Here is a 22,584-nt window from a genome sequence, read left to right on the forward strand (position 1 = left end):
TCAGTTGGTAGAGCAGGTATCTATAGAGGTTTTTCCTCAACGCAGAAGGTCCAGGGTTTGTGTGCGACCTGTGATGGTTTCCTGCATGTCTCCCCCCCGTCTCCCCTTTCATGTTTGAGCTGTCCTATCATTAGGGGCAGAAATACCTCTTTTATTGAATTTCATGTTCATGTTGTTTTTGATAAAAGCATGTGTCATGTCTTTATGTTTGCTGCTGCAACTGTGTTCATGTCCCCATTGTGGTATTAATTAAAGATTAAATCTTTTGACTTTTGAATATGTTTGTGCTTATACATCTGGGGATATTGTGTACATAATTATGTTTTTTCATAATCATTAACAACCTGGTGGCCTTGTATGGGTTAAAGGAACTGTGAAGTTTTCTTGTGAAAAACTAAGTTAAAAGTTTAATTGCCATGTAAAAAATCTACTTTTCCTCATTGTAAAATTCAGAATGTATAAATATACAAATAATTTTTAATTTCAAACATTTCGTCATCTCTCTACTCTCAACCAATGCTCTCTATGTTGGTGTGAATCAAACCTCCATCTCACGTCTTCAACTTGTGCAAAATGCTGCTGCTCGCTTTTTAACAAAAACATCTAGACGTGCACACATCACTCCCGTTCTTTTCACCCTACATTGGCTCCCTGTGCGTTTTAGAATAGATTTTAAGATTTTATTGTTTGTTTTTAAGGCCTTAATGGCCTGGCCCCGGAGTACCTAGATTTTAACCCTGCGTGAGCACAGCCGGTCCTTGCGGTCTTCTAACCAACTGGTTTTAGAAGTCCCAAGGTCAAGGTACAAACGATGGGGTGATCAGGCTTTTGCGGTTGCTGCCCCGAGACTCTGGAACAAGTTACCCCCTGATATTCGCACAACTACAGATGTAGCTCTTTTTAGGTCTAAACTCAAAACCTGCCTGTTTAGAATGGCTTTTAATACGCAGTAGTGGTGTGACAATTTCCTCTTCCTGTTTCTGTGTAACCTTTTATGATTTTACGGTTTTCTACGTTTCATCCTTCTTATTGCAAGATATGTTGTCTATTCTTAGTTCCAGATGTGAAGCACTTTGGATACCTGCTGGTTGTTTTAAAGCGCTATACAAATACATTTTGATTGATTGATTGAACCAACTTGAAATAAGCCATTAAAATGACTTATAGACTAAAAAAGAAGCTTATACCATGGTCTGGGCGAATACTTTACTCTGATTGGCTGCAGGCTGACCATTAAAAAGTGAGGAAGTAGTTCCAGTAAAGCTGACCATTTACTTACCTTGTAAATGAGAGTTCCGGTTGGATGGCGTGCTGAACAGACCTGTTCCTCCGAGCTCCGCCAACTGAGCCCCGATGTAAAATTTTTTGAAGCTTAAAATTCCACTTTTCCGTCTATATTTCTCCTGAACTCAGCCTAAAACATGATGAAAAACAATAAACCTTTAGCTGCTAAAAACATGCCTTTCAAAAATACCAAAGACTGTGGAGAGAGCACAACTATGCTAATGCTTCGCCGATGGAGATTGCTAGCTCCAACAAACATGATAGAGGTAACGGGACAATTACTCCAGAAAAAAGCCCATGTGGAGAAGAAATCAAAAGGTACGTTATCAGAAGTAGCCACAAACACTTCTATGGAAACTATATTACACACTATCGACTCACTGGGCAAACGGGTCGATGACCGCATGGAAGAAATGAGCAGACGCTGTATGCTAGCGGCGATAGCTAAAACGGTGCAGCTTAATTCGGAGGAGCTAAAGGAACGCACGGGGAAAGTCAAAAACCTTGAAAAACAGTTGGACATCCTCAGGAAGGAAAACGATGACATGAAGGGACGTTTACTGAACCAAGAAACATACAAGAGAAGATGGTGTCTTCGTATGAAAGGTAAAAAAGAAAAAGTCAATGAGTAAATCAGAGTGGAGGTTGTGGAGCTCCTGGGTAAAATTGCACCTAACCTGGCGACACATATGGACGAGGCAGTCGACGTCGTGCACAGATTTGGAAGGATGATAGAAAACAGGCATCGGCAGATCATTATTCTTCAGGCATCGGCAGATCATTATTCTTTTTGCCAAACGGGCAATAAGATATGACTTCTGGAGGCGAACCAAAACATCGGCAGTCTGCAAAGAAGAAGGGATCCGTTTCGCTGATGACCTTTTACAAAAGGACTGGCTGTCTAGACGGGAGCGTGCCTATGTTCCCACAGCCCAATGGTCCCACAGCCCTATGGTCCCACACCCCAATGGTCCCACAGCCCAATGGTCCCACAGCCCTATGGTCCCACAGCCCAATGGTCCCACAGCCCTATGTTGCCACAGCCCAGTGTTTCCACATTTCTAAGATTCTTTTCCAAAATTAGGCCCTATGTTCCCATATTTCCTTTTTCATAAATTTGTATCAGATTTTATCCCCCTAACCCTAAAATATGTTGTGGGAGGATAGGGCTTAAATTGAAGGGAAATGTAGGAACACAAGACCTAATTTTGAAAATGTGCTACAAATGAGGGAGCATAGGGCTGTGGGAACATTGGGGCTAATGTTAAGAAAAATCCTAGAAATGTGGTATATGTGTATATACATAAAGTAGTTGCTTTGGATTAAATGGAGGCTGGCTGCTGAAAATCTGATGTTTTGGCGCTCGTGATTTTTCTTTGCCTCTGGCTAAAACCTCTTTGGGGGCAATACTTTTTCTATGCAGGAAAAACCCTGCATAAGTCAGCTAGCTGATGACACAACGCTTTTTCTAAACAAAGACCAAATTCCTTTAGCCTCACATACTATAGACTCATTCTCTCAAGCTTTCGGTCTGCGTCTGAAACTTGACAAAATATTGTGAACTTATGATCATCCACAACAACACAGGAGTCTGGATAACCAAATGATCAGACACTAGTGAGAAAAAGAATATTCAAAACACTATCGATAAATGTAAGAAAATATTGAATATTTGGTTACAAGATTTATCGAAGATAAAAGATTTTATTTGGAAAAATAAACATCATTACATCAAAAAAGGAGATTTGCTCAAATGTTATGAGGAAGGTGGGATAAAGGCATTCGATTTTGAAATTATGACACCAAACATTCCAATGGCACTTATTCAGATAATCCAAAATAATCTAGATAATACACCAACACCTACATTACAAATTATAAATATTGATTATGTGGATCTTTTACATAAAAAATGCAATAATGCATTTCTAAGGCAATTGTTTGTATGTATCCTGGTTCAACAAGGACGAAACTTCTTCTCAATAACTGTGGAAAAACTAAAATATTGATATATGAGATATATTAGAACTAAATTCCTGAAATTTCCAATTCCTCCTAAATACAAAGAGATGTATTTTAAAATTGTGAATATTTATCCTTCAAATGAATTTATCGCTACAAGGTCCAAATTTGATGTTGATAACTGTCACCTCTGTCTTACAGATCTAGAAACTACAGAGCACCTGTTAGACTTGTGATATGATCCAAAGCTTATGGAAATCATTACATGACTGGCTAAGCTACAAATCCATATATAGATTTCAAAACTATCCAGTTAGGAATAATTTAAAAGGACAAAGAATTGAATTCTTAGTTAATAATCTTATAATAATAACTAAATATTATATACACAAATGTCAGTTTGCAAAGACTCCTCCCCCCACCCCCCCAGTGTGAAATGCACTACCAAACAAACTTTCTATGCTCAACAAATGTATAAAAAGGTCAGTAGCGCTCAAGCCAGGAAGCTCTGTACACTTATGTCTGAATTTAACCTTTTCTAGCCCCTTGCTCCCTTTTTATTTTATTTTTATTTGTATATCTATATACATATATATGTGCGTGTATATACTGTATATGCATTTTTGCTATTCTTTAATGTACTGTTTCTTGGTACTTAAACCTTATTTGTTATTTACTATAGGTCATCATTCACTGACAATAATGGATACTTATGAATATTGTTAAATGAAAATATTCAGTTCAGGAGGTGTGACTGTATTACTGATAGAATTATAGCCTACTTGAATTATCAGACATTGAGTTTGTCATTGTAATCTTTCTTTTGTGTTCTAAATAAAGATGTTTAAAAAAAAAAAAAACTCTGACCAGACTGTTAATAATATACAGTCTATGCCTCTGACCAACAAAACTCTCAGGATTGAGAAATAAGAGTATAAGGAAAAACTCCGCCTAATCGCATACTCCCTGCCTAAACCCAACCAATCCAACCAACGAAGGCAACGAGTACTAGCCAATCAGAGGCAGAGTAAAAAGCCTTTGCCATTCCAGGAAACGGAAAAAGCTGGGAGAGAGACGTGACAAGACTTCCAAGTTTTGGATATACAGGGGAGACAGTAGCACAGGAAATGTCTATACATGACAAGACCTTTTGTCCAGGTGTACTGTGGCCATCAGTTCCTTTATGGCAAATGGAGGTCCCAAAGCCTGATTTAGAGATGCTTTGGCTTAAGTCAGAAAATCTTGAATCGGATTTGGTTCATGAATTCCAATGTCATATAATGGAAAGATATCAGAAACACATATTAATTTTTACTGATGGTTCAAATGATCAAGAAACAGGTGCTACAGGAGCAGCTTCTGTTGTTCAGCGGTGGAATGCCCAAGCTTGTAAAAGAACCTCAAATTTCCTAAGTGTGTTCACAGTGGAGTTGTATGCAATCCTGATGGCAGTGCAATGGACTGAACAGATTCAGAACCAAAAAGTGTTGATATGATATATAATTCGCATGGGTCCCAGCTTATGTAGGTATTGCAACAAATGAACAGGCTGATAAGTTGATCAAGGAAGCTGCTCAAAAGGAGGCTATAGATGTCACCATTAATCTATCTAAGGCGGAGGGTAAAAGTATTGTGTGGCAGGGAACAATTTTAAAATGGCAACAGCTCTGGGAGCAAGAACACAAAGGGGGGCACTTATTCTCAATCTCTAGTAAGGTCACTGACTCAGTTTATGTTTGTTAAAGAAGGGAGGGTAGACGTAGGGAAGAGGTTATTATTTCTAGAATGAAGATTGGTCACACGTTTCTGAACAGCACTGTATTTATTTTAGGAAAGCACCAGAGTGGTTTGTGTTCATGTCAGGAGCCGGAGACAGTGCAACATGTTTTGATTTCTTGTAGAAATTATGACCGCCAACGATATGATCTACTCAGAGAATTGCAAGAAATTGGCTTGGAAGAAGTGTCTCTGAAAAGTATTTTAGAAGTAGGATCAAGCGGGAGGGGAAAACGTTGTTTTTTCAAATTTTTAGTAGACACTGGACTGTATCATCGGATATAGTGCACTAAGGTGATAGTTCCGTAGATGGCAGCAATGCAACTTTTTGGATGCCGGCTGCCGTAAAATCCCAAAGAAGAAGAAGAAGGAAACGGAAATGTGCTACATTTCCGGAGCTAACTTATTACACCAACTTGTTTGCTAACACAGCAGTGTGAGCTAACGTCGTTTGTTTATTTGCGCTACTTCGAGGAAACATGTTTGGTGTTAAACTTTGGGTGACCCTCTTCTTTCCTCTGACTTTAAATGGATTAATACTCGGACAGGAACACGGTAAGAAACAGATATCAGACGCTAATCAGTTCGTAGTTCTTGCTGGCCCTTCTTTCACATCACCTCAGTGTTAAAATTAAAATTCAGCTTGTCGTCGATATAAATCAGGTATTTAGGTAGTTCTCTACAAAGTCTAGGACCTGTCCCTTGATCATACTACTCTCATGGGTTAATGGTCCTTAGTCTTTGTTACATTGAGATGAAGGAATTCACTGTCCCTGACATATTGTCCCACATTCCCCATACAATCAGGGTTCTAAATTAGCACCGTTTACCAGCCAAATGCTGGTGAAATATGCAAGTGGCTGGTAGATTGGCTTCACTCACCAGCCAAAAAACCCAATGGTAATCTATTGAATGGCTGGTAATATTTGAACATTCATTAGCCATTTGGCTGGTAGACGAAAAAGTTAATTTTGAAGCCTGCATACAATGTCCTTAATTATGAACCAGCTAAACCAGCTGTTTAACATGTGTTTGGGTTATGGTTATGATTATGGTTTAGGGTTAGGGCAACCTGTCTCAAATAAGACCCTCATCATTTTGATGATCAGTTTTTGGAAAATAATTTTGGACACTAAACTGCACGTATACCAGTTTAAGCCCTGTGTTGGTCAGTGCAGAGTGTAGTGACTAGAGATGGGGCTGGGGCTAGAGGGTCTGTCAGTGTCAGTGGGGGTCCCGGGCCCTTGTTAACACGGCTGACTGCAGAGAGGAAGAACCAGTTTTTATGGTGGGAGGTTTTGGTCCTGATGGGCCTCAGCCTCCTGCCAGAGGGGAGGGGTTCACACTGTTAGTGTCCGGGGTGAGAGGGATCGGCTACCATCTTTTTCCTACATCATATATATATGTAAATGTTTCTTTTATAATCTTTATGCTGTTTATCATAATTCAGGAGCTGTCAAAGAGCTGTCATATAGATGTTGTTAAAGAGCTGTCATATAGATGTTGTTAAAGAGCTGTCATATAGATGTTAAAGAGCTGTCATATAGATGTTGTTAAAGAGCTGTCATATAGATGTTAAAGAGCTGTCATATAGATGTTAAAGAGCTGTCATATAGATGTTAAAGAGCTGTCATATAGATGTTAAAGAGCTGTCATATAGACGTTGTTAAAGAGCTGTCATATAGATGTTGTTAAAGAGCTGTCATATAGATGTTGTTAAAGAGCTGTCATATAGATGTTGTTAAAGAGCTGTCATATAGATGTTAAAGAGCTGTCATATAGATGTTAAAGAGCTGTCATATAGATGTTGTTAAAGAGCTGTCATATAGATGTTAAAGAGCTGTCATATAGATGTTAAAGAGCTGTCATATAGATGTTGTTAAAGAGCTGTCATATAGATGTTGTTAAAGAGCTGTCATATAGATGTTGTTAAAGAGCTGTCATATAGATGTTAAAGAGCTGTCATATAGATGTTAAAGAGCTGTCATATAGATGTTAAAGAGCTGTCATATAGATGTTGTTAAAGAGCTGTCATATAGATGTTAAAGAGCTGTCATATAGATGTTAAAGAGCTGTCATATAGATGTTAAAGAGCTGTCATATAGATGTTGTTAAAGAGCTGTCATATAGATGTTGTTAAAGAGCTGTCATATAGATGTTAAAGAGCTGTCATATAGATGTTAAAGAGCTGTCATATAGATGTTAAAGAGCTGTCATATAGATGTTGTTAAAGAGCTGTCATATAGATGTTAAAGAGCTGTCATATAGATGTTAAAGAGCTGTCATATAGATGTTAAAGAGCTGTCATATAGATGTTGTTAAAGAGCTGTCATATAGATGTTAAAGAGCTGTCATATAGACGTTGTTAAAGAGCTGTCATATAGACGTTGTTAAAGAGCTGTCATATAGATGTTGTTAAAGAGCTGTCATATAGATGTTGTTAAAGAGCTGTCATATAGATGTTAAAGAGCTGTCATATAGATGTTAAAGAGCTGTCATATAGATGTTAAAGAGCTGTCATATAGATGTTAAAGAGCTGTCATATAGATGTTGTTAAAGAGCTGTCATATAGATGTTGTTAAAGAGCTGTCATATAGATGTTAAAGAGCTGTCATATAGATGTTGTTAAAGAGCTGTCATATAGATGTTAAAGAGCTGTCATATAGACGTTGTTAAAGAGCTGTCATATAGACGTTGTTAAAGAGCTGTCATATAGATGTTAAAGAGCTGTCATATAGATGTTAAAGAGCTGTCATATAGAGCGTTGTTAAAGAGCTGTCATATAGATGTTAAAGAGCTGTCATATAGATGTTGTTAAAGAGCTGTCATATAGATGTTAAAGAGCTGTCATATAGATTGTTAAAGAGCTGTCATATAGATGTTAAAGAGCTGTCATATATATGTTAAAGAGCTGTCATATATATGTTAAAGAGCTGTCATATAGATGTTAAAGAGCTGTCATATAGGATGTTGTTAAAGAGCTGTCATATAGATGTTAAAGAGCTGTCATATAGATGTTAAAGAGCTGTCATATAGATGTTAAAGAGCTGTCATATAGATGTTGTTAAAGAGCTGTCATATAGATGTTAAAGAGCTGTCATATAGATGTTAAAGAGCTGTCATATAGATGTTAAAGAGCCATCATATAGATGTTGTTAAAGAGCTGTCATATAGATGTTGTTAAAGAGCTGTCATATAGATGTTAAAGAGCTGTCATATAGATGTTAAAGAGCTGTCATATAGATGTTAAAGAGCTGTCATATAGATGTTAAAGAGCTGTCATATAGATGTTGTTAAAGAGCTGTCTATATAGATGTTAAAGAGCTGTCATATAGATGTTAAAGAGCTGTCATACGGATGTTGTTAAAGAGCTGTCATATAGATGTTAAAGAGCTGTCATATACAGTGCCTTGTGAAAGTATTCGCCCCTATGAACGTTTCGACCTTTTGCCACATTTCAGGCCTCAAACATAAAGATATAAAACTGTAATTTTTGTGAAGAATCAACAACAAGTGGGTCCCAATTATAAAGTGGAACGAAATTCATTGGCTATTTCAACTTACTTTTTAACAAATAAAAAACTGCAAAAGTGGGCGTGCAAAATTATTCAGCCCCTTTACTTTCAGTGCAGCAAACTCTCCAGAAGTTCAGTGAGGATCTCTGAATGATCCAATGTTGACCTAAATGACTAATGATGATAAATAGAATCCAGCTGTGTGTAATCAAGTCTCCCGTATAAATGCACCTGCTCTGTGATAGTCTCAGAGGTCCGTTTAAAGCGCAGAGAGCATCATGAAGAACAAGGAACACACCAGGCAGGTCCGAGATACTGTTGTGGAGAAGTTTAAAGCCGGATTTGGATACAAAATTATTTCCCAAGCTTTAAACATCCCAAGGAGCACTGTGCAAGCGATAATATTGAAATGGAAGGAGTATCAGACCACTACAAATCTACGAAGACCCGGCCGTCCCTCTAAACCTTCAGCTCATACAATGAGAAGACTGATCAGAGATGCAGCCAAGAGGCCCATGATCACTCTGGATGAACTGCAGAGATCTACAGCTGAGTGTGGGAGACTCTGTCCATAGGACAACAATCAGTCGTATATACTGCACAAATCTGGCCTTTATGGAAGAGTGGCAAGAAGAAAGCCATTTCTTAAAGATATCCATAAAAGTGTCGTTTAAAGTTTGCCAAAAGCCACCTGGGAGACACACCAAACATGTGGAAGAAGGTGCTGTGGTCAGATGAAACCAAAATCGAACTTTTGGCAACAATGCAAAACGTTATGTTTGGCGTAAAAGCAACACAGCTCATCATCCTGAACACACCATCCCCACTGTCAAACATGGTGGTGGCAGCATCATGGTTTGGGTCTGTTTTTCTTCAGCAGGGACAGGGAAGATGGTTAAAATTGATGGGAAGATGGATGGAGCCAAATACAGGACCATTCTGGAAGAAAACCTGATGGAGTCTGCAAAAGACCTGAGACTGGGACGGAGATTTGTCTTCCAACAAGACAATGATCCAAAACATAAAGCAAAATCTACAATGGAATGGTTCACAAATAAACATATCCAGGTGTTAGAATGGCCAAGTCAAAGTCCAGACCTGAATCCATCGAGAATCTGTGGAAAGAACTGAAAACTGCTGTTCACAAACGCTCTCCATCCAACCTCACTGAGCTCGAGCTGTTTTGCAAGGAGGAATGGGCAAAAATGTCAGTTCTCGATGTGCAAAACTGATAGAGACATACCCCAAGCGACTTACAGCTGTAATCGCAGCAAAAGGTGGTGCTACAAAGTATTAACTTAAGGGGCTGAATAATTTTGCACTCAATATTTCAGTTTTTATTTGTTTAAAAGTTTGAAATAGCCAATGAATTTCGTTCCACTTCATAATTGGGACCCACTTGTTGTTGTTACACATTTTTCAATATAGATGTTAAAGAGCTGTCATATAGATGTTAAAGAGCTAGTCGTTATATAATGTTGTTAAAGAGCTGTCATATAGATGTTAGTTAAAGAGCTGTCATATAGATGTTAAAGAGCGTCATATAGATGTTTAAAGAGCTGTCATATAGATGTTAAAGAGCTGTCATATAGATGTTAAAGAGCTGTCATATAGATGTTGTTAAAGAGCTGTCATATAGATGTTGTTAAAGAGCTGTCATATAGATGTTAAAATATATATAAATATATAATTAAAACTGTTAGATGTTGTTAAAGAGCTGTCATATAGATGTTGTTAAAGAGCTGTCATATAGATGTTTAAAGAGCTGTCATATAGATGTTGTTAAAGAGCTGTCATATAGATGTTGTTAAAGAGCTGTCAATAGATGTTAAAGAGCTGTATATAATGTTAAAGAGCTGTCATATAGATGTTAAAGAGCTGTCATATAGATGTTAAAGAGCTGTCATATAGATGTTGTTAAAGAGCTGTCATATAGATGTTGTTAAAGAGCTGTCATATAGATGTTGTTAAAGAGCTGTCATATAGATGTTGTTAAAGAGCTGTCATATAGACGTTGTTAAAGAGCTGTCATATAGATGTTAAAGAGCTGTCATATAGATGTTAAAGAGCTGTCATATAGATGTTAAAGAGCTGTCATATAGATGTTGTTAAAGAGCTGTCATATAGATGTTGTTAAAGAGCTGTCATAAATGTTGTTAAAGAGCTGTCATATAGATGTTGTTAAAGAGCTGTCATATAGATTGTTAAAGAGCTGTCATATAGATGTTAAAGAGCTGTCATATAGATGTTAAAGAGCTGTCATATAGACGTGTTAAAGAGCTGTCATATAGATGTTAAAGAGCTGTCATAGATGTTGTTAAAGAGCTGTCATATAGATGTTGTTAAAGAGCTGTCATATAGATGTTAAAGAGCTGTCATATAGATGTTGTTAAAGAGCTGTCATATAGATGTTAAAGAGCTGTCATATAGATGTTAAAGAGCTGTCATATAGATGTTAAAGAGCTGTCATATAGATGTTGTTAAAGAGCTGTCATATAGATGTTGTTAAAGAGCTGTCATATAGATGTTGTTAAAGAGCTGTCATATAGATGTTGTTAAAGAGCTGTCATATAGATGTTGTTAAAGAGCTGTCATATAGATGTTAAAGAGCTGTCATATAGATGTTGTTAAAGAGCTGTCATATAGATGTTGTTAAAGAGCTGTCATATAGATGTTGTTAAAGAGCTGTCATATAGATGTTAAAGAGCTGTCATATAGACGTTGTTAAAGAGCTGTCATATAGACGTTGTTAAAGAGCTGTCATATAGATGTTAAAGAGCTGTCATATAGATGTTAAAGAGCTGTCATATAGATGTTGTTAAAGAGCTGTCATATAGATTGTTAAAGAGCTGTCATATAGATGTTAAAGAGCTGTCATATAGATGTTAAAGAGCTGTCATATATATGTTAAAGAGCTGTCATATAGATGTTAAAGAGCTGTCATATAGATGTTAAAGAGCTGTAATAGATGTTGTTAAAGAGCTGTCATAAGGATGTTGTTAAAGAGCTGTCATATAGATGTTTAAAGAGCTGTCATATAGATGTTGTTAAAGAGCTGTCATATAGATGTTGTTAAAGAGCTGTCATATAGATGTTGTAAAGAGCTGTCATATAGATGTTAAAGAGCTGTCATATAGATGTTAAAGAGCTGTCATATAGATGTTGTTAAAGAGCTGTCATATAGATGTTGTTAAAGAGCTGTCATATAGATGTTGTTAAAGAGCTGTCATATAGATGTTGTTAAAGAGCTGTCATATAGATGTTAAAGAGCTGTCATATAGATGTTGTTAAAGAGCTGTCATATAGATGTTGTTAAAGAGCTGTCATATAGATGTTGTTAAAGAGCTGTCATATAGATGTTGTTAAAGAGCTGTCATATAGATGTTGTTAAAGAGCTGTCATATAGATGTTAAAGAGCTGTCATATAGATGTTAAAGAGCTGTCATATAGATGTTAAAGAGCTGTCATATAGATGTTAAAGAGCTGTCATATAGACGTGTTAAAGAGCTGTCATATAGACGTTGTTAAAGAGCTGTCATATAGATGTTGTTAAAGAGCTGTCATATAGATGATTGTTAAAGAGCTGTCATATAGATGTTGTTAAAGAGCTGTCATATAGATGTTAAAGAGCTGTCATATAGACTTGTTAAAGAGCTGTCATATAGATGTTGTTAAAGAGCTGTCATATAGATGTTAAAGAGCTGTCATATAGATGTTAAAGAGCTGTCATATAGATGTTAAAGAGCTGTCATATAGATGTTAAAGAGCTGTCATACAGATGTTGTTAAAGATCTGTCGAGTCTTTGGTTTTATGAACGTTCCAGGTGGAGAGCTGTGCTGTTAAAGGAGTGTAAAATGTATTTCAGGCATCTTGTCATCATATCAAGTACATGATGTGTTGATGTTGTGGTGAAGTTCATATTAAACCTCATGTTTCTGTGTTAGCCCCTAGTTTATACAGTCAATGGTTCCAACAGGTTGGTGTTTAGTTTAGTTTAGACTGCAGCTGCTTTCAGCAAGAATCTCAGTACTAATAATTATGGATAAATATTTATTATTTTAAGTCATTAGTAGGTATGTTATTTACATGAAGTCCAGGCCATAAGTGACTTGTCAAAAGTCTACTTACAGTCAGGAGTCATGTGATTACTGCAGGATTTCCTCATGTTACTACTGATGCTCAGTACTCTGTCTTCCAGTTATTCTCCGTTGATTTAAACCGTCTGTGTGAAGTGTTATAGAGAAAAAAACTTTACTACTTTTTATAGGTCCAAAAACACTTGATGTTTCAACATCCCAGTTCTCAGATTTAGTGGCTGAGTTTGAGTTGCTCATAATAATAATTTGTTATTTATAATGGCAAGGTGAAATGAAATAACCGCTATGCTGGTTCAGCAACAATATCTCTGATCTTTGTCAGAGAAAGAGATCAGAGTGTTTGATGGAGACTCTCTGCAGTATGATGCTTTTAGGAGAGTTATTGAAGAAAAGAAGACTGTCAGAATGTTATGTGTATTCAGATTTTCTCTCACTTTCTTTGCCTTAACCTGACTTTCTCTATTTAAACATAATGATTAAAGTATGTTTTGTCTTTCAGGTCCAGGTGGTGTTAGAGTGGTTGTGAAAGAAGACAGTGATGTCATGTTACCCTGTTCTCTCAGCACCAAGGAGAACATTGTATCAAGACTCTTTGTCGGAAGAAGGTTCCTCAGAAAGATGATGATCTGAAGGAGGTGTTCCTGTATGATGCAGGCATTCATTACAACAACGGTCGTCCAGGTCAGAGTGAAGAGTTCAAAGGTCGAGTCTCTCATTTTAAAGATCAATTGAAACACGGCAACGCCTCCATAATCATCAGAAATACAAAGATATCTGACAGTGGAAACTACACCTGTTATTTTCCCCGTCTTCATCAAACATTCAACATTGAACTTGTTGTTGGTGAGTACTTTTATTAAACATTAAATTCTTGATTTATTGTTTGTAGATCTCCAGCTGTCATCTGAGGTTAGAACATGGACTGTTCTTCTTTGTCCACTCAGTCTTCTGTTTAAACCTCTGACAAAGAAACTACAGATCCAGGATGTTGTTAAAACATATGAACAACACGACTATTGGATGTTGTTCCTGAACGATCCATTTTAACAAAAATAAATCACAACTTTACACATTATGGTACAAAAGTTTTTGACACACACACACACACACACACACACACACACACCAGCCTTTCAAAATGCAACAACACACACTTGAGCCCCATCTCTGTACGTAACATAGTTTATTTTATAATTTTTTTGGGCATTATAGGCCTTTATTTGACAGGACAGCTGAAGAAATGAAAGGGGAGAGGGGAATGACATGCAGCAAAGGGCCGCAGGTTGGTCGAACCGGGCCCGCTGCTCCGAGGAGTGAACCTCTATATATGGGCGCCTGTTCTACCAGCTGAGCTATCCGGGCGCCCCGTAACGTAGTTTTTGCTGCATGTCTGTACGACGTGAAACGTTGGACAGCCAATCACAAACTAGGGCTCGGTGATATGGAGAAAATCCAATATCACAATATTTTTGACCAAATACCTCGATACCGCAACGATATTGTAGGGTTGACTATTTGTGCTTTCACAAAATATTTACACAATGAGATTTTAGATAAATAATCATCAGTAATGTGGATATAATGACTATGTGGGTAAAGGGAAATAATAGAACAGTTACAACAGTCTGGTAAGTTCAGAAAATTATAGCACTTTACTGTAATACAGCCTTTAAAACCAGGAAAAGACACTTATGCCATATTACGATATCATGATATCCAAAATCTATGACAATATCTAGTGTCATATCACGATATTGATATAATATCGATATATTGCCCAGCTCTATCACAAACATGATTAGATCTTGTTAGAAGCATGCTGCATGCCTATTGGCTCACTGCCACTGATGAGACTTACTCCTAGATATTTAATCTTTTGATACTTAAGAAATTCAGTTGATAAACCTAAAAAGTATCAAAGTTGGGTACCCAGCCCGAAGATTGATGGACAGGCAGCATGTGAACGGTTCCCCTCCTGCTCCCTCCTTAAATATAACCGCAACCTCAAAACATAAATCTCATGTTGAGTTTTTGTGAATGTCTTCATCCAAATATATAGTTTTGTCATGGGTCTAATGGAGGAGCTACCTCAGTAAACTATCCAGATTAAATACGATCTGTCAACAAGGAGCACTCTGTGATGTTGAGACAATTACAATTTCAGAATGATTCAGTGGACCAGGAGGTTTCTCATAGTTTCAACATGTGATACTTATGGTATAAAAATTGACCTGCCATCTTTTTCTTCTCTTCTCCTTTGCCACTACCTGATCTTGTCTTTCCACGTAAGCAACTAATCAATGACCCTGATGGTCCTGCTGCCTGCAGGATCTTCTAAATCCTGGTGTAGGACCTGAGTCTCTGCCTCTGCTTACTGCTGCTCTAATGGTAACTCAGCTGCTGCTTGCTTTAACCACTCGGCTTCCTGGACCAGGGGAGGTTTGAGTGTTTTAGATCCATGTTTACTAGTTTGCTTCTTCTTCCCTGTCATTGTTGGTGCATGGCTGCATGTTTTGGCATCTTTCAGTCTTGATGCTAAGCTAGGGTGACCAGATGTCCCGGTTTGACCGGGACAGTCCTGATTTTGAGCTGCCTGTCCCAAGTCCCTACAAAAGCCTGTCGGGACGCTAAAAAATCCGCTGTCAAGTTGGACAGTTTGCAGCCGTTTCCAGCAGCCTTCAGGCTGAACAGGAAGTCACAGAATCACTCAAATCCTGTTAGGTCCAATTCCGATTTAAATAAAATGTTATCAGACCCATAAATCACCTTGTAGGCTACACAGTCTCCAGCTGTTTTATAAAGACAGAGTAGCTGTCAAAATGCTCTACCTGCGATCTGGTGCTGATGTTAATACACAACAGACTGTAGATGATCTGTAATCTGAACAGATTTAGTCTCTCTCACTTCTTAACGTCACTATCAGCCACACTACATGTGTTCTGTACAGAATAATCCTTTAAATCAGACACATAGCAAAACTAAAAGCTTATACAAAACGTCATCATGTTGAGTTGATTCTGAACCAATCAGCTGTTGGATCAGCTGAGAGCCAGGCGTTTAGTTAGTGGGTCCACCACTAGAGTTGTGGAAACCAACTAAGTTTGTTAGGAAGTGGGTGATGACAAGGAGGTCAGCAGACCATGCTGCCTGTAGACAAAGGCAGCATAAACCAGAGGAGCCTGCCTTTACATTTGGAAGCTGATGAATGCATGAATTGTAGTATGTTAATAAGTAAATGTGATGTATTTAAAGTGTAAACTGTTATGTCCGCACACAAGTGCCTCAAGTGTTGTTTGGGTTGTTTTAATGCATTGAGTTGAGTAATGACCTCCCGTGTCGGTGTGATTAAATCAAACATAACATAAACTGCCAAAGAAATTGGCCCTGATTCTCTTAAATCAACATAATTTTCTTGTTTAAAAAGATGTTTACATATTTGCCAAACAGTATTTTCAAACATGTTCAATTTCATACATTTTCCGAGGGTGAAATCCATTGCCTGCCTGTTAACATTAAAGGTACAAAATAATAATAAAGTAAGTGAATTGTAAAGTATTTCTCTTGAATAACTACTCAACCCTACCTTACACATACTGGAAAAAGAGCCCCTTTGGTGTAAAACCCATTAAGTCATTTTACGGCACGATTTTGAATGATGACCATTCACCGTAAATAAGGGCTCCCCCTCCCTACAAAAGCCAATTTAACCACCGTGTGTGTCAGTCAATGGTAGCGGTCTACGTCTGTAATCTGTCTGACCTGGGCTGGCACATGTTCTTGTTAAAAAGCGGGGGGATGCACGCGCACTACGGTCACGCGCAAAGTGTCCCGGTTTTAGTTCTGGGAAATCTATTCACCCTATGCTAAGCTAAGCTAAGCATCTGCTGGCTGTAGCTTCATATTTACCGTACAGACGTGAGTGGTATCGATCTTCTTATACAACAAAGCAAATCATAATACAACCCAAATTCCAGAAAAGTTGGGACGTTTTTTAAATTTTAATAAAATGAAAACTAAAAGACTTTCAAATCACATGAGCCATTATTTTATTCACAATAGAACATAGATAACATAGCAAATGTTTAAACTGAGAAATTTTACAATTTTATGCACAAAATGAGCTCATTTCAAATTTGATTTCTGCTACAGGTCTCAAAATAGTTGGCACGGGACATGTTTACCATGGTGTAGCATCTCCTTTTCTTTTCAAAACAGTTTGAAGACGTCTGGGCATTGAGGCTATGAGTTGCTGGAGTTTTGGTGTCGGAATTTGGTCCCATTCTTGCCTTATATAGATTTCCAGCTGCTGAAGAGTTCGTGGTCGTCTTTGACGTATTTTTCGTTTAATCATGCGCCAAATGTTCTCTATAGGTGAAAGATCTGGACTGCAGGCAGGCCAGTTCAGCACCTGGACTCTTCTACGACGAAGCCATGCTGTTGTAATAGCTGCAGTATGTGGTTTTGCATTGTCCTGCTGAAATAGACGTCGTTTGGAGGGAAGCATATGTTGCTCTAAAACCTTTATATACCTTTCAGCATTCACGGAGCCTTCCAAAACATGCAAGCTGCCCATACCGTATGCACTTATGCACCCCCATACCATCAGAGATGCTGGCTTTTGAACTGAACGCTGATAACATGCTAGAAGGTCTCCCTCCTCTTTAGCCCGGAGGACACGGCGTCCGTGATTTCCAACAACAATGTCAAATTTGGACTCGTCTGACCATAGAACACTATTCCACTTTGAAATAGTCCATTTTAAATGAGCCTTGGCCCACAGGACACGACGGCGCTTCTGGACCATGTTCACATATGGCTTCCTTTTTGCATGATAGAGCTTTAGTTGGCATCTGCTGATGGCACGGTGGATTGTGTTCACCGACAGTGGTTTCTGGAAGTATTCCTGGGCCCATTTAGTAATGTCATTGACACAATCATGCCGATGAGTGATGCAGTGTCGTCTGAGGGCCCGAAGACCACGGGCATCCAATAAAGGTCTCCGGCCTTGTCCCTTACGCACAGAGATTTCTCCAGTTTCTCTGAATCTTTTGATGATGTTATGCACTGTAGATGATGAGATTTGCAAAGCCTTTGCAATTTGACGTTGAGGAACATTATTTTTAAAGTATTCCACAATCTTTTTACGCAGTCTTTCACAGATTGGAGAGCCTCTGCCCATCTTTACTTCTGAGAGACTCTGCTTCTCTCAGACATACCTTTTATAGCTAATCATGTTACAGACCTGATATCAATTAACTTAATTAGTCACTAGATGTTCTCCCAGCTGAATCTTTTCAAACCTGCTTGCTTTTTTAGCCATTTGTTGCCCCCGTGCCAACTTTTTTGAGACCTGTAGCAGGCATTACATTTTAAATGAGCTCATTTTGTGCATAAAATTGTAAAATTTCTTCAGTTTAAACATTTGCTATGTTATCTATGTTCTATTGTGAATAAAATATTGGCTCATGTGATTTGAAAGTCTTTTAGTTTTCATTTTATTAAAATTTAAAAAACGTCCCAACTTTTCTGGAACTCGGGTTGTAATTGATAAGTGGAGTGCTGCCCTATCATTCCCACCTGCTGAGCTCCCTTTAGTTACTAGCTGATAGTCTGAACATTCTAAAGCTCATTCTAAACGTGGTGTGTGTGTGTGTGTGTGTGTGTGTGTGTGTGTGTGTGTGTGTGTGTGTGTGTGTGTGTGTGTGTGTGTGTGTGTGTGTGTGTGTGTGTGTGTGTGTGTGTGTGTGTGATTCGTGCTTCTACTCGTGTTTCCCCGCTCCATTTTAGATGTTGAAACTCCATTATCAGACTCAGATCATTTGACTAGTTGATGATATTAAACCATCACCCTCCACTTAATGTTTTCATTTGTCTTTCAGATCCTGTGGTCAAAGACCGATCAGGAGAAATCCAAGGTGATGATGTCACTGATGTGTGCTATAACTGTGTAGACCTCAGGATCATTTAAATCTTGGGATGCAGTACCTTCATGTTGACCTGTTGTTGTTGTTGTCACCCAGTGTAGCAGGTAGACAGGAGCAGAGGGGGACAGGGATTAACTAACTATTAATGATCACAAGATCACTCCCCTTCACTCTCTGTTCATTCAGCCACATTTGGTTCTCTATGAAGTCCATGTGTTGTTATATTAATACATCAGATCAATATCTAATATTAAGATGAAATATCATATTGATCTAATGTATTTTAGATCTACACTGATCTATCTTAAAACACAGATGAAGGGAGTCCTAATTTGAATAATGTCACTGATCTCTATAATGTTTAAATGCCAACAATTTTAAGTGAAGGTATTGTGTCTGAATTTTTGAATAATAATAATAGTAATAATAATAATAATCCCCAGCCTCTGGGTGACAGAGTTGTAGCACACGCTGCAGGTGTAGAAATCACTGACATCATCAATCAGGACTGACCAATGATTTCTCCTGATCTGTGTTTGAAGGTCTGACTCTGTCTCTAAACGGCCCGTCAACGTTTTCTCACCAAGAGTTATTACCATTATTTATAATGACCAGACCAAGAGTTATTACCATTATTTATAATGACCAAGAGTTATTACCATTATTTATAATGACCAAGAGTTATTACCATTATTTAGAATGACCAAGAGTTATTACTATTATTTAGAATGACCGACCAAGATCCCAGAGCCCAGTGTGTCCCAGTGTCTGGTTCTATCTGACCAACAATCAAAATAACCAATAACCCAAAAATAGTTAAAGCTCACATTCAGATTTCCTGTTTCTTTGTTCTTCTCTTTAAACCCAATGTATCAACAGTCAGGCATAAACAACACTGTTATATTATCACATTTCTCATTTCTATCATTTTATTGTATTCATCTTTAATAAGCTTTTGTTTAAACTTTGTTCACAGCGGCCTCTCCAAAACCATCTGTAACAATCCTTGATGCCACAGCTGGCTGGGCCCTGCTGCAGTGTGAGGTTCATGGTGCTTCTCTAACATCTGGAGTGGAGTGGAAGGACAGTGCTGGAAACAGACTTCCTGCTGAGGGGACACGGACCTCAGAGAGAGACCACTACTACATCACCCTCAACACTACTGTTACCAGGACCGGTCGCTACCGCTGTGTAGTAACACAGGAGGAAATCAGTCATCAGACTCAGACTGAGACCTTTGTTCATATCAGTGGTGAGATTTCTTTCTTGGTGGTTTAATCAGGAAATCATTTAATTTGTTCATGTATTATTAGTTTTAAAGATTTTTAGACACATTTTAAGTGTTGTGTGTAGTCTGTGTGCTGTACCTGGTATGCAGTTTGAGTTACATCAGCTGTTTGTGATGCGTTTCAGAGAAAGTGTGTGAGGACTCCTCCAGTAAAGTGGCCATCGGATGGATGATTGGTGGATTGGTTTTGGGAGCTGTGATTATTGTTGCAGTTCAAGCTCTGCTTGTTGTCACAAAGGTCATCACAATACACTGCTATAAAGGTAGGTTTATACAATTGGTTTCAATCAACATCTGTAATTTGTTAACATCAACATAACAGATTGACCTTAACAACTACTTTTAAAATGTGTAGGCTTAAATCCAATTTATAGTCCTGTGTTAAATCTAGCCTGTAGGTACATACATAGGTATGCGTAGATAGGATACCTACATAGTAGCCTAACGTGCACCTCTCAAAAAATTTAACTACATGTGGACGCAGACTGTAACAACTGTGATTGGTCAGCTCGGCCGTGGCTTGGTAGCATCACATTCCCCCCGACTCATTTCCTGGTTCTCCTTCTCCATAAACAACATGAGATCAAGGAGGGGGTTAACTTTTCCTGCTCCACGTTTCCCACCGTGGTCAGAAAGAACGGAGGAGACTCTTTGTTTAGGTACCTGCTCTGAAGCAAATCAGTGTCACTCTCATAGTCTGTCTGGATGGTGAAGTCTCTTAGCAGTGCCAGCAGGGGGTCCTGTGTGTGTGTGTGTGTGTGTGTGTGTGTGTGTGTGTGTGTGTGTGTGTGTGTGTGTGTGTGTGTGTGTGTGTGTGTGTGTGTGTGTGTGTGTGTGTGTGTGTGTGTGTGTGTGTGTTACCAGCTATCAGTTCAGTAGTCTAACATTTTTTATCAGTGATACTTACTGTGTAAAGGAATTAGACATAATTGCTGAGGTATATGGTTATTATCACGGCTATGAACCAATCAGATTGCTTGATTTGAGCTTAGGCCTGTCGAGATAGTCAGACTGCAGCTAGTGTTGCGAGCACCAGCGCAGGTATAAATTGTCACGGCGATCTCATGATGTCACATTTGTATTCTCCAGCTGGGCTGCATCCAGTATGTAACGGCTTTCAGGCGCGCTAGCAAAGCAGACAGCCTCTGCTACCGCGATACTTTTTTTTTTTTTTTTTTTATTCGAATATTAATTTTCACCTTCGAAATTCGTTTTTTAAAAACTATTCGAATATATATTCGAATTTAGAATATTCGTTGACAGCCCTAGTACAGAGTCTGTAGTCTATCGCACAAACACTCGACGAATGCTGCAAACATTTGACAGCTAGTATGAATTACCTGGGAGAACAGACGTGTCACAAACGTCAATTCCACAACTGTCCAACAGCGTGAAAGACAACATACTAAAAGGAGGTCAAAAACATATTGTCGATATTTAAAATGTCTTCCAGTTCCAGTGTTAAATATTCTTTAGAACTAACAGTGTATTGATCTTTGAAAAGGTGTACCTGCATTATTATGCCATTATTATTATATTAGATGAAAATGGTCTCGGAACGACAATAACAAAGACTAATAAGAAATTATTGTTTATTGCAATAATTTCTGGGACAATTTATTATCCAGCAAGTTATTGTGACAGGCCTATTTCAGCTACACGTTTTATAACAGACTTTTAATGAAATGTAAATCTATTTGTTTTGGCCACCAAAATCATGTCTGTAGAATATAAAAGTTGACCTTATGAAATGTATTCTTTTCTTTGCTGCAGGTTCTAGATTTGGGCAACCAGAACAGGCGATCATCTGAAGATCCAAAAAGGGCTGCCACTTAATCCCCAAAATGTGTAAAGCTTTAATGCGTAGTTTCTGTAACCCCCATGATAAATTCTAAGTAGTGACAACAACACTGTCAATGCGTCCACATGATACAAGCCTTCCGTGATCCCGCACATAGCCATACTGAGAAATCCAGAGAGACTTTAGTGGAGCTAATAGTCTTAATTATTTAATTGTAGCAACTCATTTGGCAACGGTATGAATATAACAGACATTCAATCAGGGACGTGGTTAGGCCTATTTTAGGACGTTACTAGGATTGAAAGATGGGGGTGGCTTAGCCCCCAGGCTAGGGGTGGGGGAAAAAATCGATACAGCATAGTATCACGATATTTTTCATGGCAATACTGTATCGATACACAGAAGCCAAGTATCGTTCTTTTATGATATATTTCTTGGTCAGTTTGTCTGCTTGACAATCACATTTTGCACCAATACAATTGAAGTGAGATGAACAAACAAAGAAATTTATCTTTTTAGATAAAACAGATGTTGACAAAACTGTCCTTTTGGGACATCATTTGAAATTGGGAAAAATCTGAAGTTGGAAAAAAGGTAAATACATTGCAATATATCGCAGAATATTGCAGTATGTTTAAAATGTTTAAAATCGCAATGGTGTACTTACAAACTTTCCAATCCATCGTTTTATGAGAGCATAACCTATTTGTACTACTTGTAGACGTTTGGTATCATTTTGGGCATTATTAGTGGGGTCATTTACGAGATACAAACGTGACAATACTAACGTCCGTTAGCCCCGCGCTAAGCTATCCAGCTGATAACGCTACTCTACGCTAACTCGCCCAATGTTAGACCCAGGTGAAAAAAGCTTCTGGGGGGGTGTTTGGCTCGAGGTCATGGTGCAAAGGACCCTAGGGTGAAATTACTCCGAAC

General features: G+C 38.2%; 1 pseudogene; it reads left to right on the forward strand.

Annotated features, from left to right (window-relative positions):
* The first annotated feature begins 5,405 nt into the window (after positions 1-5,405).
* LOC120557313 lies at positions 5,406-22,064 on the forward strand (annotated as a pseudogene).
* Positions 22,065-22,584: the final 520 nt, after the last annotated feature.

The sequence above is a fragment of the Perca fluviatilis genome, chromosome 4, assembly GCF_010015445.1.
Source record: "Perca fluviatilis chromosome 4, GENO_Pfluv_1.0, whole genome shotgun sequence".
Classification (NCBI taxonomy): Eukaryota; Metazoa; Chordata; class Actinopteri; order Perciformes; family Percidae; genus Perca; species Perca fluviatilis.